The sequence below is a fragment of the Eucalyptus grandis genome, chromosome 8, assembly GCF_016545825.1.
Source record: "Eucalyptus grandis isolate ANBG69807.140 chromosome 8, ASM1654582v1, whole genome shotgun sequence".
NCBI lineage: Eukaryota > Viridiplantae > Streptophyta > Magnoliopsida > Myrtales > Myrtaceae > Eucalyptus > Eucalyptus grandis.
The window spans coordinates 67642373-67656714 of NC_052619.1; the positions used below are offsets into that span (position 1 = coordinate 67642373).

At 41.5% G+C, this 14342-nt stretch overlaps 1 long non-coding RNA gene and 1 pseudogene across 1 annotated transcript; one reads left to right on the forward strand and one right to left on the reverse strand.

The window, feature by feature from the left end:
* Positions 1-962: 962 nt before the first annotated feature.
* On the reverse strand, positions 963-1539 carry LOC120287204. Its single transcript, XR_005545648.1, has 3 exons — positions 1524-1539; positions 1119-1238; positions 963-1001 (listed from the first exon to the last, which is right to left on the reverse strand). It is a non-coding gene; the product is annotated as an uncharacterized LOC120287204 (long non-coding RNA).
* Positions 1540-2426: 887 nt separating this feature from the next.
* Positions 2427-12048, forward strand: LOC120287467 (annotated as a pseudogene).
* Positions 12049-14342: the final 2294 nt, after the last annotated feature.

Sequence of the window (14342 nt, forward strand, 5' to 3'; positions counted from 1 at the left end):
AAGATATAAGGAACATTGATATGAGAGAAACTCCATGAAGGCTTATTAGGGAACCATCTATGGAAATTAAGCCACTACAAAATGCCACAGCGCCATGTTGAATTGAAAATCCATTCTAGAATTCTTAAATGCCAAACACTCCTTACTTCAAGAATATGAGACTAAAAAGTAAGATGTCATTGCTATTTTCATTAAATTACTAAGGAAGTACAAGTTACCAGCACTATCCTTGCAAATCAACTGGACCTTGTTTTTATGCAACCAACAAGGACACAAAATGATTCAGTTAGACACGTACCATTTGTCTTAAAGCCGAATCAAAGGACTTCTTTGGGCGAAACCGAGGAGACAACTTTTTCCTGGGAGAGACCAAAGATCTTCTATTGGGAGAGGCACCAACACTTAAAGTTGATCGGTCAGACTTCCCACTTGAATCGACTGGAGAGTCCATATCATCATCACCAGATGATGCCACAGAACCTTTGCTATGTGAGGCTGAAGTGATCTCGGTCATGGCTATAAGATGCGCCACACTTCTTGAAGCAGTTGGAGAAACTGATTGCCGACTATTTCTAGATGCTGGAGAACTACCCCTCACATATGGGCGGGCCGGTCAGCCAAGGAAGTGCGCAGATTAGGAGGCACTTCAGTAGAGAAACCAGGAATGTTGGCTTGCCATGCCTTTATTTTGGTGAGCAGAGTTTCTCGACTTGTCTTTACAGGGGATGTTCCCTCTAACCCCTGAACCACCAGTAGTACTAAACCCACCGCTGATCCTCCTGCTAGTAGGGGTGGAAGATTGGAGCAGACGTAGAGGTTTTGCTTGGTGGAGTAGATGGCCTCTGTGGAGGAGTGGCATTCCGCAGGCTAAGTCGGACTGGCATGGTGAGCCGATGATGGCCTTCCCCTTGACTGGGCAGGCGCTGTTACCGGAGGCGTGAGATGGGCTCGAACGGCTTGGACTTTGCGCTACCTCTGCTGCTCCGATAACTCTTCTCCATCTACAACAAAACATGGTTAAGAAGATGAAATTTGAGCAGATGTATACATACTGCATAGATAAAGCAATGGTGTGAGATGATCATATTTACACTCCATCAAGTGACTCAGCGACCTACCGTGGATGACCTTGATATGGAAATGGGTTGACTCCGGGGACGTCCTCTAGGTTTAACATTGGCTGGCGGTGTCTCGTCATCCAAGATGGAAAGAGCGGGGTATCAGGAGGAGTTATCAACCTTGCCAAATGATAATGTCAATTAGGAGAACATGAAGCAAGGAGAGATTACAATTTCTAATTAGCATCATGGAAACAAACATGTTAAAGATCTAACTTGCAGCAAATCTTCCAGCATTTAGCTCATAAATTGAACTCAAATAACCCCAGATGCATGAATTTTGGTCTAAACTGTAAAGCTTAGAAACTGAACAGTTGCATTATCTAATGGTTAAATATTCCGAAAGTGATGTAGGACCCTAGGTTGGATTACATTTTGTTTAACACGGGGGAGAATGTGACTCACCATTCATAGTCATTTTCTCTCCATCGGCATTGAGAAGGTGCTACTCTCTCCTCTAGCAGGAATGGAGATCCCAAGTTTAAAAAGTCAGAGAAGTGCTTGGAGTTTCGTAGCTTTGCCAGCAAGTTCATAACAAAGAAATAACATGCAAAGCTATTAGATATGTGCAAGTAAATCAACAGAAACCTGAACCCCATGCTGTGGAAATAAAGAAATTCAGTTCAGCAACTCACAAAACACATCTTCAATATCGTCGTCCGACTGGAGCAGGAAATTATCCCTTTCCCCGCGTCTGCATTTCCTTAAACAGAGCAAGATCGTCGTCCTTCTCTCTGAAGAGCTTGGCCCGCCTTCGAGGCTGCGGCCACGCTTGTGACTCTCCGCCCCTCATTTCTCTCCCCGGAGCATCTCAACGCCGGAGAGGCGGCATTTCCCTCGCCGAAAAAAGATTCACCTGCAAAGAGTACACAAAACCCGTCAGCAATTACCAATACGAGCCTACACACACAGGCTTTTACCAATATAAAAGCTTTCCAGATGACAGCGGAGCTGAAAAACCAACTCGGCACCAAAAGCTGCAAATTAGTCGGTCACGTCATCAAGCACAACCAGCCATCCACCTGAACAGATTAATCGCACGATGGGAACCCTAACGGAAAACCAAATTTCGCAGAGACTGTACCCATTAAAGCAAACGCACGCAAGCGAAGGGCCCGAACTCGCGCCCCGGTAAGATCCGTTCGATTCGCGGCGAAATCGAAACCGCGAAGAAAATCCGCCGGAACCGGGGCGCGCGCCGGAAAGCCGCGAACTCACCGGAAATTCTCCCCGAGTCAAGGGTGGAGTCCTCTTCGTGGGCGCCGACGCCCGAGCTCAATTAGGGGGCCCCGCGAATCGCGACCCGCAATGCCGGGAATCCGCGGCGGGGGGAACGGCCGGACGACGCGCGGATCTGTAACGGGACCGGCGAGCAGATCGGGAGCAGGCGGCGGCGGATCGGCCGGCAGCGGCGACGACGACAGCAGGCGCCGCGAGTGCCCTCGCATTCACACCGCTCTCCCTCCCTCCCTCCCCTCCTCCGCGCCTCCGCCTTCCGCCGGGAGAATGAGGGGGCGATTCCGAGGTCCGTCGAGGTCGTCGCCTTCCCGCTGTCCGCTGTTGGCGCTGTGGCCTCAAGATTTTCTTCTTCCCTCTGAAGCAAGCCTCTTCACTCTCTCTCTCTCTCTCTACTCTCTGCTAACTGCAATATTTTTTTTTTTTGCTTTTTGCTTTTGCTTTATTTTCCTCTTTTTTTTTTTTTTTTTTTGGTGGCCTCTTTCTGTTATCTGATGGTATCTATTTGCTTGATCAGGATTAACTCCTCGTGAAATTTTCTCTGAATGGGAGCGACCTGCCAGAAAATTTTAATTACGAAACTGATTTTCCGAGATTTGTTTTGTTTATTTAAGGGAAAAAAAAAAAAAAAAGGAGAGGAAAGTAACTTGTCTTCGTCACCACCGGCATGGCGCTGGGTCCCCCTCTCTCCCATTCAGGCGCCGTCGGGGCATTTATAGGTACATGGCCCCCTCGCGATTGAACTGGCGCACCCAAAAATAATGCTGCGCATTTTGCTCTTGCAACGTCCACATTTTGCTCTCCATCACGGCTTTTATGTCCATTGAATTTGCCCGCGATGAGCATTGAACCAGTCAGGTCAGGGTCCAGGTTGGGGTCAGGATCAGGATCGGGATCATGATGGGGCCGTGACAAGCTCGTCGTCCCTTTGCTCGTGGGCACGTAACTCAAGGCCTTAGAGTGCACCATAGATTTGAAGTTTACATGTCGACACCATCGAATTCAAGATTTCATATTAGGCATCTTTTTCTTTTTCTTTTTTTCCTTTCTCCTATACACAACATGGTTTAGAAAATATGCTAATTTAGTTTTAAATCCACTGGTGTGGCAACATCTTTTTTTCACTTTTGTTAATTTAGTTTTAAATCGCTCATGCAGAAATTTGATATAGTGCTGTTAGCTTTTGTTTGAAATTATTATTGATGTGAGTTTAAGTCATGGAATTGTCTTATGACATACCTATTTACTAGTGGTTTCGATAGTTGAAAAGATATGTTAGAGTTTTCATGTAAAGATTTAAGATTGGATTGGCAAAATTAGAAAATTTATAATTGAATTAATATCTGTAAAATAAGTTTATGATCCAATCAAGAATTTTCCTTTAACATAATCTTTCACAACGGCGGCGTCAATTAACATCCGTTCAGCTTAGGCAAAATTTTCTCGTCGATCCTCGATTCTTGTTCACCCAAACGCTCTTGTCTTATCGAGGGAGAAATACCCAAAGTCAAGGCATTTCCACGTCGCATTCGTATAAGATTTGAGAACGTAAGAAAAATGCTGGGATAACTAGTGATTAATCCAAAAATTATGATTCAAATTAGATTTGAGAACGTGAAAAATGCCACGGACGTAGCGTAATCAACTTAAATGCGTTGGAAATGATCATTTGCACATGCATGCATGCATGTATAGATGCATTGTAAATCATATGTCGTGTACCCGTAAATTGCGTAGCCCTAAATTAAATCTAAAACTTATATTTTGCCCATTTAAGTCCACTAGACTTTTGCGATTCTCTTAATTACGCCCCGCTACTTATCGTAGACGAGCTCTTTTGGCGGAGAAATTTAAACAAAGGCTTGATTTCCCCCTTCAAAGCTATTAAAGACCCAAGCGACATAGCTACGAAGATCAAGCATACATTCGATGTGATGAAACCAATCACGCCTGCTCGTCCCGTGTGAAAAAACCGCTTTCGTGAAATCATTTATCCTTTTTTTATACTTTAATAAAAATCTGAATAAAAAGATGAGTACGAAGACCTAAAATTTTTAAAAAAAAAGATCAAATAGTTATGTGTATTTGACTATGTAGTAACTCCAAATATTTATTTACGCTGATATATATATTTTTGGTAGGCTGAGGAGCTAAATGTAGCCAGAATGGTCGGTGAGCTTTAGCTTGGGGAACAATTGCGAGACCCTCTCGCCATCGGTACTCCGAGGTAACAATTCCTACGAACTCCTCCCTTCGTAAAGGGTAGAGCGCCAAACTTGTCTTCCTGCTGCGGTAGTATTTCCCCTTTCGATATTTGTGACTCCATAGCACTAAAATGAATATGAATATTTCGCCACCTCTTGAATAACGTAGTTAAAGCATATCTTGCGTTAGCAATTACGGGCCTTCAGACCTCCTCGAAACTTCGTACTCATTCGACTGATGCTCTGAACTTCGATGTACGTACAATCAATGCACCTTGGTCGCATAAGTTGCTGCTAATATGTCCGGGCATGCGGCAAAGAAACCCACATGTGTAGACATATTTAAGCGAGATAAAAAAGATAAAAAGGAAGGAAAATGAGCTCCTTTCTTTAAACACCCAATTAATGCGAATTTGATATTTACAATGCACTAATTTTATTTTATGCACAACCAGTGCATTGAGAATCGAAATATTTATTCCTTTATGATTAAACAACGTTTCTGGACAAAAATTTTTTGTCATGTCAGAAAGTCCCAAATGAAAGGCTTTTATATGGATGTGTTCCTTGCTTTCAGCTCTTTGCTCGATTCCCATTGATTGTACTTTTTTTTTTTTAAATTGATTCCGCCGACTCTCATATTAAATACCAGGTAAAAAGGTTCCGCCAATATGGAAATTTCAGTATTCATTTAGGTAGCGACATGTTTGCTAACTTCAATTCTTAAAAAAATAAATGATAGAAAATCCGGCGGGGAAAATATGAGGAGTTTTCCTGTCTGTGAACAGTGAGAACGACTTTTAACATAGAACCCAAGAATCAAAAAGATGGAGTTGTTCACCAAACATCAGAAGGGTGAATTTCTGATGGGGAAAGTCAAATCTCCCGAAGCTGTCATTAACCCTTCACAGCTCTAAACTCCTCTACCAAATTAGATGGAAGCTATCAAGACAAGCTTCGACGTTTGGTTGAGATATCTTTGAAGGCCCACTTTACCTTAATGAATGGATGAATTGTGCAATCATTATCTCAATTTGTCAATGCTTCTCCCCATCCTAATTAGGACGAAATCATTGGATTAGGAGCGGGATGATTAGGCTAATCATGGCTCATGTTCAGTTATGTTGACCTTTTTTTCCTTCTATATTGCCCCTCAACTAATGCCTCTCCCCCTTTTTGATTCCGTCCCCATTATCTAACCATTCAAATATCGTTTTCTCCCCCTTTGGAGGTTGGGCTGTACTTATTGGATTACATCTCTAAACAGCGATGATGTCCTTGCACCAACCTGCACTGTCCAAAGCCTTATCTGTGCCTAGGTTCTTGAAGTGGACCCAACTCCTCCTTTCTTTCCACTTAGTTTCATTGTTTTTGGAAGGGAAGGAAATGATATAAAACTAAACAAAGTGAGAAAACAAGGATGAAGATGAAGGAATGGCCCTCAGAAGGCAACTAACCACCAACTTTGCCAGACATTCTTTTAAGTTAAAAGGTTGTTTACGTTAATGCTCTCGCGTCGGCACATCAAATATTTAGGTTTTTTGGAGAATCGAGGTTTGAATAAGTACTTCATCACATAAGAGCGAAATGCAACTTTAGGCAAGCCACAGATGGTATCAGCGGCGTTTGCATATGCTAAATTGATTTGACTTAGTTGCGCTTGTTTGAGCATGGGTTGGTCTTGGAAATTGTTCTTGTGTTAATTTTGATTATTAAATTCAGTGTCCATTCATGCAATTACTAAGTAATTGAAAAAATAGTACTTAGAAGATATAGAAGTTTCATGCTTTAAAAGGTCATAATTAAAACAAAGTAAAGTTACGGAGCTCTTAAGAACAATAGCCCCCTAATTCTATCACTTTTTCCATTGTGATCAAGCCAACTTTCGCCCTTAGCTGCTTTGGACAACTTTAACGAATTAGATACCTTACACCTCAAATTTTTTTGTTAGCTAGCTCGGTTAGGATATTTAAAATATGTATGGAGGATTATTATTGCAATGTGTACATGTGGCTGAATACGGTAATGCGGCTATCTTCAAGTACACATCTCATCCATCCAACAATAATGCGTAAGTTTTTTTTTCTTTTTCCATATATATATATATACACATACACACACACTAGCAGAAGACCTAATAATTAATTTATTGAAATAAAGTGACATGTGGATGAATACGGTAATGCAGCTATCTTCAAGTACACATCTCATCCATCCAACAATAATACGTAAGTTTTTTTTTTCATATATATATATATATATAGACACACACATAACAGTAGACCTAATAATAATTCTTAATTTATTGAAATGTACTATAATTATTTTTAAAAGTTGGCTGTTTTGTTAAAAAAAAAAAAAAGTAGGCTGATTTGACCATGTTGGGCTTTCTATCCATGGGCTTGAAAACCCAAAAATTTGCTCGAGGTTGTGGTCGAAAGCCCAGATTGAAGAAATTAAGTCAGTTTGGCGGTGGGCCTTGTGGGCTTTTAGCCTGAGGCACCCAAAGAGTTTGGCCGTTCACCTATGACCATATTCACTGGGACGAGGATCATGTTTAGGTGAACCAAACCTACAAAGTATCTTGAATAACCTATAAGTTAGATAAGACGGGAAAGAAATTCTACTCGGAGATCTCGATTTTAGGATTGTTTATGGCCGTCCGTGTCACATGGAACCCATCATGTCATGCAACGTTAATACGCGGGGCCAAATTTGGTTAAATCAAACATTAAATCGACTTCATAAAGTTTCCCAATACTTTCTAGGCTATGAAAAAGTTAGATACACGCGTGTTCCAGCTTCAAAGCATTCACAAGTTTCGATTTCGATTCCCACGTTGCTCGGCGATTAAACAAGCCTTGTTCGACGACTCTTTTCTTAAGGTTGAATTGACTGGAGTTTATTTTTGCTTTCGAAATTGAACTTCTCGGAGTTCATTTCTGCATTTTCATGCTATGAATTTAGATAAGCCGTAATATCGCTTTCTTAATCATTGTGGTGGCTTCATTCCTTTAAATTTCAAATTTTGCATTATCTTTTGTTGTGTAACTCTAGGCTTCATTTATTTAATGAAAAATGAAACATTTGCTAAAATTAAGAGGTGAAAATTACCAAAAAAATAATCCTAAACTTATTGATCGTACCAATTCGGTCAATTTATTAAATTTTGGCTGATCGATGATAACATACACCCGCCATTCGGTCATTGTTGACATGAGCAATTTTTAATAATATATATTTTAAATTTTAAATTTTTTTCTTCTTTCTTTTCCATTTTTCCCCATTGATGCGATGAGGCAACTTCACCCAATGGCAAGTGGGAAAAGCAAGGAGGAAAGAAAGAAAGAAAGAAAAACAAAAGAAATATTAAAAATTTGAAAAATAATAATAAAAAAAATTCTCACGTAGGTTAACTAATTGGGTAAATTGACATAATCACAAAAGTTTAGGACCGATTGATAAAAAAAAGTTCAAGACTAAATTGGCACAAACACAATAAATTTAAGACTCTTTTGGTAATTTTCACAAATTAAAGCTTAGATCGTAGGAAATATATAGCCAATGAATATTTTCATGAACAATAAAAGACTTTTTTATTTATTTATTTATTTTCATAAACAACACAAACGATTAATTTAAAAAAAAAAAATTTATGTGGTCGAAATAAACCATCAGACCGTAACTAATAAGTTAATGGGAGTGTGTCTTAGGAATGTCAAATGTACGTTGCAACCACCTCTTTCGAAATAACGAACCCCACAGCTTCGTTTCCATCGCCACCCGCGGGCGCACTCCGGACCTCCCCGAGGCTCCCCTCCCTCGCATTTATATCTCTCCAACTTCTTCTTCTCCACCGCCCCGGCCATTTTCATTTCCGGCTCCGTCCTCTCTCCTCCCGCCGCCGCCGCCGCCGCCGCGACCTCTCGCCGGATCTCCGATGGCCGCCGTCGCCGGATCGAGCGTCGCCGCTCTCCCCTCGGGCCGGCTCGAGAGCTCCGGCGGTCGGAGTCTCGGGCTCCCGTGGCGGAATGTGAGCCCGGTGCTCGGCGGGCCCGGCCGAGTCGGCTTCTCCGGAGCCTGCCGTCTCTCCGGTGCCGAAGCGGGAGCTCCATCGCCGGTACTGGATCCTTCGTTTCTCCTTCATGCAATGTGTTTGCTATGCTTTTGCTGCTCCTGCTGAGGCTTCGGGCGTTTAGAGTCGGTTGTTGTGGGCCATGGCTCTCGAGTTTATGCGGAGTGCTCCTGGTGTGTGAAATGAGAGGCGCCGGAGTGATCGGCGACTGCGGAAGATTTTCTGCTGATTTCTCGTTTCTGAGTTAAGATACGGTTGATTGATTGGGATACTGACTGAGTGGGAAATTATGGGGAATGGTTACGAAGTAGAGTGAGTATTTTGTGTTTCCCAAGGAAAGTGCAATCACCATAGGATTTAGCAATGACATGCTATATTTTCCAAAATTTCATGAGTGCGAGACTAAGGAACACAAGCTTCGCGTTAGTGATTGCATTCATGCAAGTTTTGCCCCTCAGGGAAGCGATGATCTATTGTGGTTTGGCTTTGTTGCACAGGAAAGAGGGGCCATAAATTTCTGGCTTGTGGTGCTGGATAAATCTATCATTAACCTCGTGGAATTTCATTGTTCATGCAGGTGTAAGAGCTCAGGTTGCCACTGTTGAAAAAGTGAGCACGGAAGTTGCTCAAAACGCAGAATCACCGGTCGTCATAGTTACCGGAGCCTCCAGGGGTATTGGTAAAGCCGTTGCATTAACACTGGGTAAAGCAGGTTGCAAGGTGGGTGTGATCTTGTCAATCCACAGGCTTTGACTATTTGCAACTTAGTATTTCGCCCGCTTTATGAGTGTTCTGCTCTGCAAATGAATGAATATTCTTCCATGCACATCTGTTGTTTTCTCTTGGCAAAGTGACTACGGTGATATGAGTAAATGCACTTCCTTATTCAGTGAGCCATTCTGAAATCATTCAAGTAATTGCATACGTTGGTTCTCAAGATACAGTATATCTTTGTAACAGGCCATGATTGTGATGCTTCTGTGTGTGGGCATGCACATGTGTGATTCTTCCTTGCGTTCATTTGTAAATGCAGTCCTGTCTTGCATTTTGGTTCAGAATATCCACATCCTAATTTTTCGTTCAATTTCCACAAGTTGAGAGAAAAGATATTTCCAAGAAATGTAAAAAACTTTGACGTGGTTGATAGTATTATATAGTTATCAAATTGATGTGATTTACTTAAACTTGGAAACTCAAACGTTGCATCATGAAATAAATTAAAGAAACTCTGCCACTTGCATTTTTGCACAAAAAGGTAAGACATTTATTACTTTTTTTTTTTTTTTTTTTTTTTTTGAGTTTTCTAAAACTTCACATGTATTAAGCCATGAATAATTCGGACAGATTTATTTGAACTGTATTTTATTCATCCTCACTAAGTCATCCATCATGCCATTGTTGTTCTTCCTTGTGCCATCACAGGTCCTAGTAAATTATGCGAGATCATCAAAGGAAGCCGATGAAGTGGTCAAAGAGGTTTTAACCATACCAAAATCTTCTTTATTCTGCCTCCTCCTTTACCATTTGGTGCCCATACCTATCTGGTGGAGTTTGAAAGAATTGCTATTGAAAGCTGTCTTTTAGTCTCGTATGTTTTGCAAGTACTCTCTCTACCCCTAGCTGGCTAAATTAAGCTGATCAACACTGGTAAATCTTTTCTTCCAGATTGAGGCATGTGGTGGTCAAGCTCTTACTTTTGGTGGGGATGTTTCAAAAGAGGCTGATGTCGAGCTATGATTAAGACTGTAAGTAAAATTTTAGAATGATGGTGACATGTTGGTGAACCTTGTTTTACTGCTTCGCGATTCTCATTTGCAGGCAGTGGATGCATGGGGAACTGTGGATGTATTGATTAACAATGCGGGTAAAGCATGAAGGCTTTTTTCTATCATTTTCTTGTTTCACATTTTTTTTTTTTTTTTTTTTTTTGGGGTGTTAAGCAACTTGTGACACTTTAAACATGCCAGTCATTAATAGTTCTTCTGTTCGAATCAACTGTGGCCCATTCGAATTTGGAGAATGTCACTATAAAGACGAAATTTTTGAGCATATTATGAGTAGAGAAGCAGTGAGTTCTATGTCTCATATTCGAAATGAAGCATCAGCCTTGGTTGCAGGGATCACTCGTGATGGGTTATTGATGAGAATGAAGAAAGCCCAATGGCAGGAGGTCATTGATTTGAATCTGACTGGTGTTTTCCTCTGCATTCAGGTTTGTGAACTTATCAGATTGACTGTATCATATAAATGGTTTCTTGATCACTTACAAAAATTAGGACTTCTTTTTCAGGCAGCAGCTAAAATTATGATGAAGAAGAAAAAGGTAGCATAGCATTCCTATCCTGGCTTTTCATTTGTGATTACGGACTTCTGCCCTTAGGAAGAAGGCAGCCTGCTGGCTGAGTTTGATCTTCTTATTCATTAGCATGATGCCGTCAAGTGGGATTATGATATTAAGTATATGGTCCGATCACATTTAAATGGAGACCGAATTTGCAGGGAAGAATAGTAAACATTGCATCAGTTGTTGGCCTCGTGGGTAATGTTGGGCAGGCCAACTACAGTGCTGCAAAAGCAGGGGTTATTGGCCTAACGAAGACTGTAGCCAAAGAATATGCAAGCCGAAACGTCAATGTAAGCTTTTGACATCTTGTCATTTGTTTATTCTTTGCCTGATTAAGAATATAGTCAGTTTTTCCCCTTGTTTGACCACATGAAAAACTGCAGTTGGCTTACTTCTAACAACATTATTTTCCCAGGTTAATGCTATTGCTCCGGGGTTCATTGCATCTGATATGACTGCCAAACTTGGGGAGGAATTTGAAAAGAAAATCTTGGAGGATATTCCGTTAGGTAAGATATGCAAGGAATGGCATTTCACCATAGAATTGCTGATTTAGGGATGTTCCAGTCCTCTAACTGTTTCTGGGGACATTCCATGAGATCTAATAACAGTCATGCTTAGCATGAATTGTATTTGATACTTAGGAAGATACTCACCATATTCAGGAAAGTTTTTGGTGGCTTTAGTGTTGGGGAAGGATTGGGAGTATCGATAACTCCTGATGGAATGTCGAATAAGAAGAATATAGAACCTTGTATCCATGCTGTGTTGCCTTAACTAAGAGTAGCCCCTAAAAAATTTATTTCGTCAAAGAGTATGTGGGACTTCTGTTCTGATGTTAGTCATCCTTATGAGTACAGGAAGGTACGGAAAGCCAGAAGAAGTTGCTGGACTGGTGGAATTTTTGGCCATCAACCCTGCAGCCAGCTACATTACGGGACAGGTAAAAGAATTGATGTTCCCGCTGTTTTACCTTTTTCCCTGCTCATCACAGTGTTTCATCTTTCGTTTGCTTAATAACTTGATGTTAATATGCAGGTCTTCCCAATAGATGGTGGAATGGTCATGTAGAGTATTATATCTACTTTGTTGAAGCCTGAATAGAACCTCCAATCGCAGAGCTTAGCCTACACAGCAGCGATTCACAAGTGACCGGTGGTATGACATTAGAGCCAATGTTGAAAACTTATATTACTAAGGATGGACAATAAGAGGTTTTTGTGGCAAGTTTTGAGATTATCAGCTGTAATTGATCACACAGAATCATTTGTCGTGTACTTGTTCATGAAATACCATTGTATGGTCATTTTTAGCACGATCAGGAAATTATGATTTGCAGTGTTGAATTCACTAGTTCGAGGATATAAACTCATCTTCAGCTTCAACTCCAAATTAGCTTGGAAGTAATCCGTCTGCCACTTTCTTTCATAGGTTGTGCGTAGAATTCAAATTTCTACGCACAATCAGCGCTGCTGGACACCACAGAGATTAATGCTGCTTTAGAAAACTTTGAGAGCATTCTTACGAATAATTTCGAGTTTGGAGAAATCGTTGGATCTGAAACGTGGAGATATACATGCTCTACAGATGTCCCTCTTTTCGTGATAGCTAAGTCGAAAGGTATGCTTTGGCTTTATGTACACCTAGACTTGTCAAAGCAAAGAACATGATCCTACCAAATAAAGCCGGAAGATTATGATAATGTCGAGGCACGTGACCAAAGACACCGTCGCAATCTATTCCTCCCTGAACTGGTCATTCTCATAAATCGTCTACATTTCATCATCATGCCGGGATAATCCTCATGGCTAGTCAATCCTCCTGTTTAGGGTGAAAGCCTTTATGAGAAGAACTTGTGCTCTTTCGATGAAAGGATGATCAGCCTTAGGCCACCAATTGGGTCGGAGAGTCAGCAGCATGACACCGAGTATGATGCTATCTAATGGGCAGCACAGATGAAGCTAAATCAGCAAAACAATCAAGAATTTGCAATAGAAGTAAGCGGTTATGTATCCATAAGAATTGGTGCATGCCCGTTTGATACCCCATGATAAGCAAAATCTCCTCGGTTTGTAGAATCAAAGCCACATAATGCAAAAAAAAAAAAAAAAAGGCCACATAATGCGCCGAAGCTGTGAAGCCGTGAAAGTGGAATGGTGAATGAACCTTCTGTTGGATTTGTAAAAGAAAGTGATAGGTAATAAAATGAATGATTTTTGCTCTCGCTTAAGAAGAACGTTGTTGGAAAGAAACTAAACTATTGAAAAATAGATATTAGCAGTGTCGTAATTTTGATAGGGTACTCATTTTGATGTTAAAAATTTTTGTCCAATCACTTGACCACCTTTTTTAATTAAAAAAAAAACCACCATTTAAGTGTAAATTTCGACCATTTTCACAATCGAACTCAATCCGACTCGTCCGGTTGGAGAATCGGTTGCCGGCCGCGCGCGGTCCCGTTCATTCAAAACAAAAAGGTCGGTCACATTACTGTATAGACCGACGCCGATGCTGCAAGAACGAAGCATGTCCGGAGGGCCGCGTCCGTAAATGCTGGGGACTCGCTAGATTCTAGCGCCGTTCGGGCATTTCCAGGCGCCGTGAAATCTCCACTGGCGCGACCTGACGAGGTCCTAACTGGGCTCCGCTAGCTTGGAGCCGCTGTCCGAACGCCGCCGCTTCGACTGGGAAACCTTCGTGGGGTTCGCGGCTCCTTGGCGCGCGCTGGTTTTTGGCGGATTTTCGCTTCGTGATTTCGGTCCCGCGGCGAATTGAACCGATCTCCGGGAGCGAATCTGGCGTGCTTGATTGTTTGCTTTAGTGGGTACGGTCTCTGCGAATTGTTTTCGCGTTAAAAAGTTCATCTTTTGCTGTTAGTTGTACGGTTGACGACTGCTTTTGATTGATCATGCCGTGCTTATTCGGGGGTACGACGTTTTGGTTGCATGAATCTTCCTTCATGGAAGCGTCTTCTCTCGGTGATGACTGCATCGACGTTGCTCGACGAAATGCTCCAGAGATGTTTAGTTTTTCTTTGTTGAGTTCTGTGCCTCTGCTAATTGGTGACCTTTCCCTTCCAAGTTAGTGTACCTGGGCCTATTAATGTGAGCCGCGTAATTATGGAGAGTTTAGGTTGAGGAGGTAGATTACCAGGAACTCGCATCATATCTTGTCCTGACTCAACTGTTTTAGTTTTAGATACATAAGGATGTCTATGTTGGGTGTTAAAAAATTTATACTTATGCTTGTTTGGGAAGAGAGGGAGCGGAGGGATAGAATGAGAGCTGGTGGAGGAATGCTGGACCAGATTTCAAAATTTTCCCTCACACACATTTCAATTTTGATCCCATATATATTACCCCCAC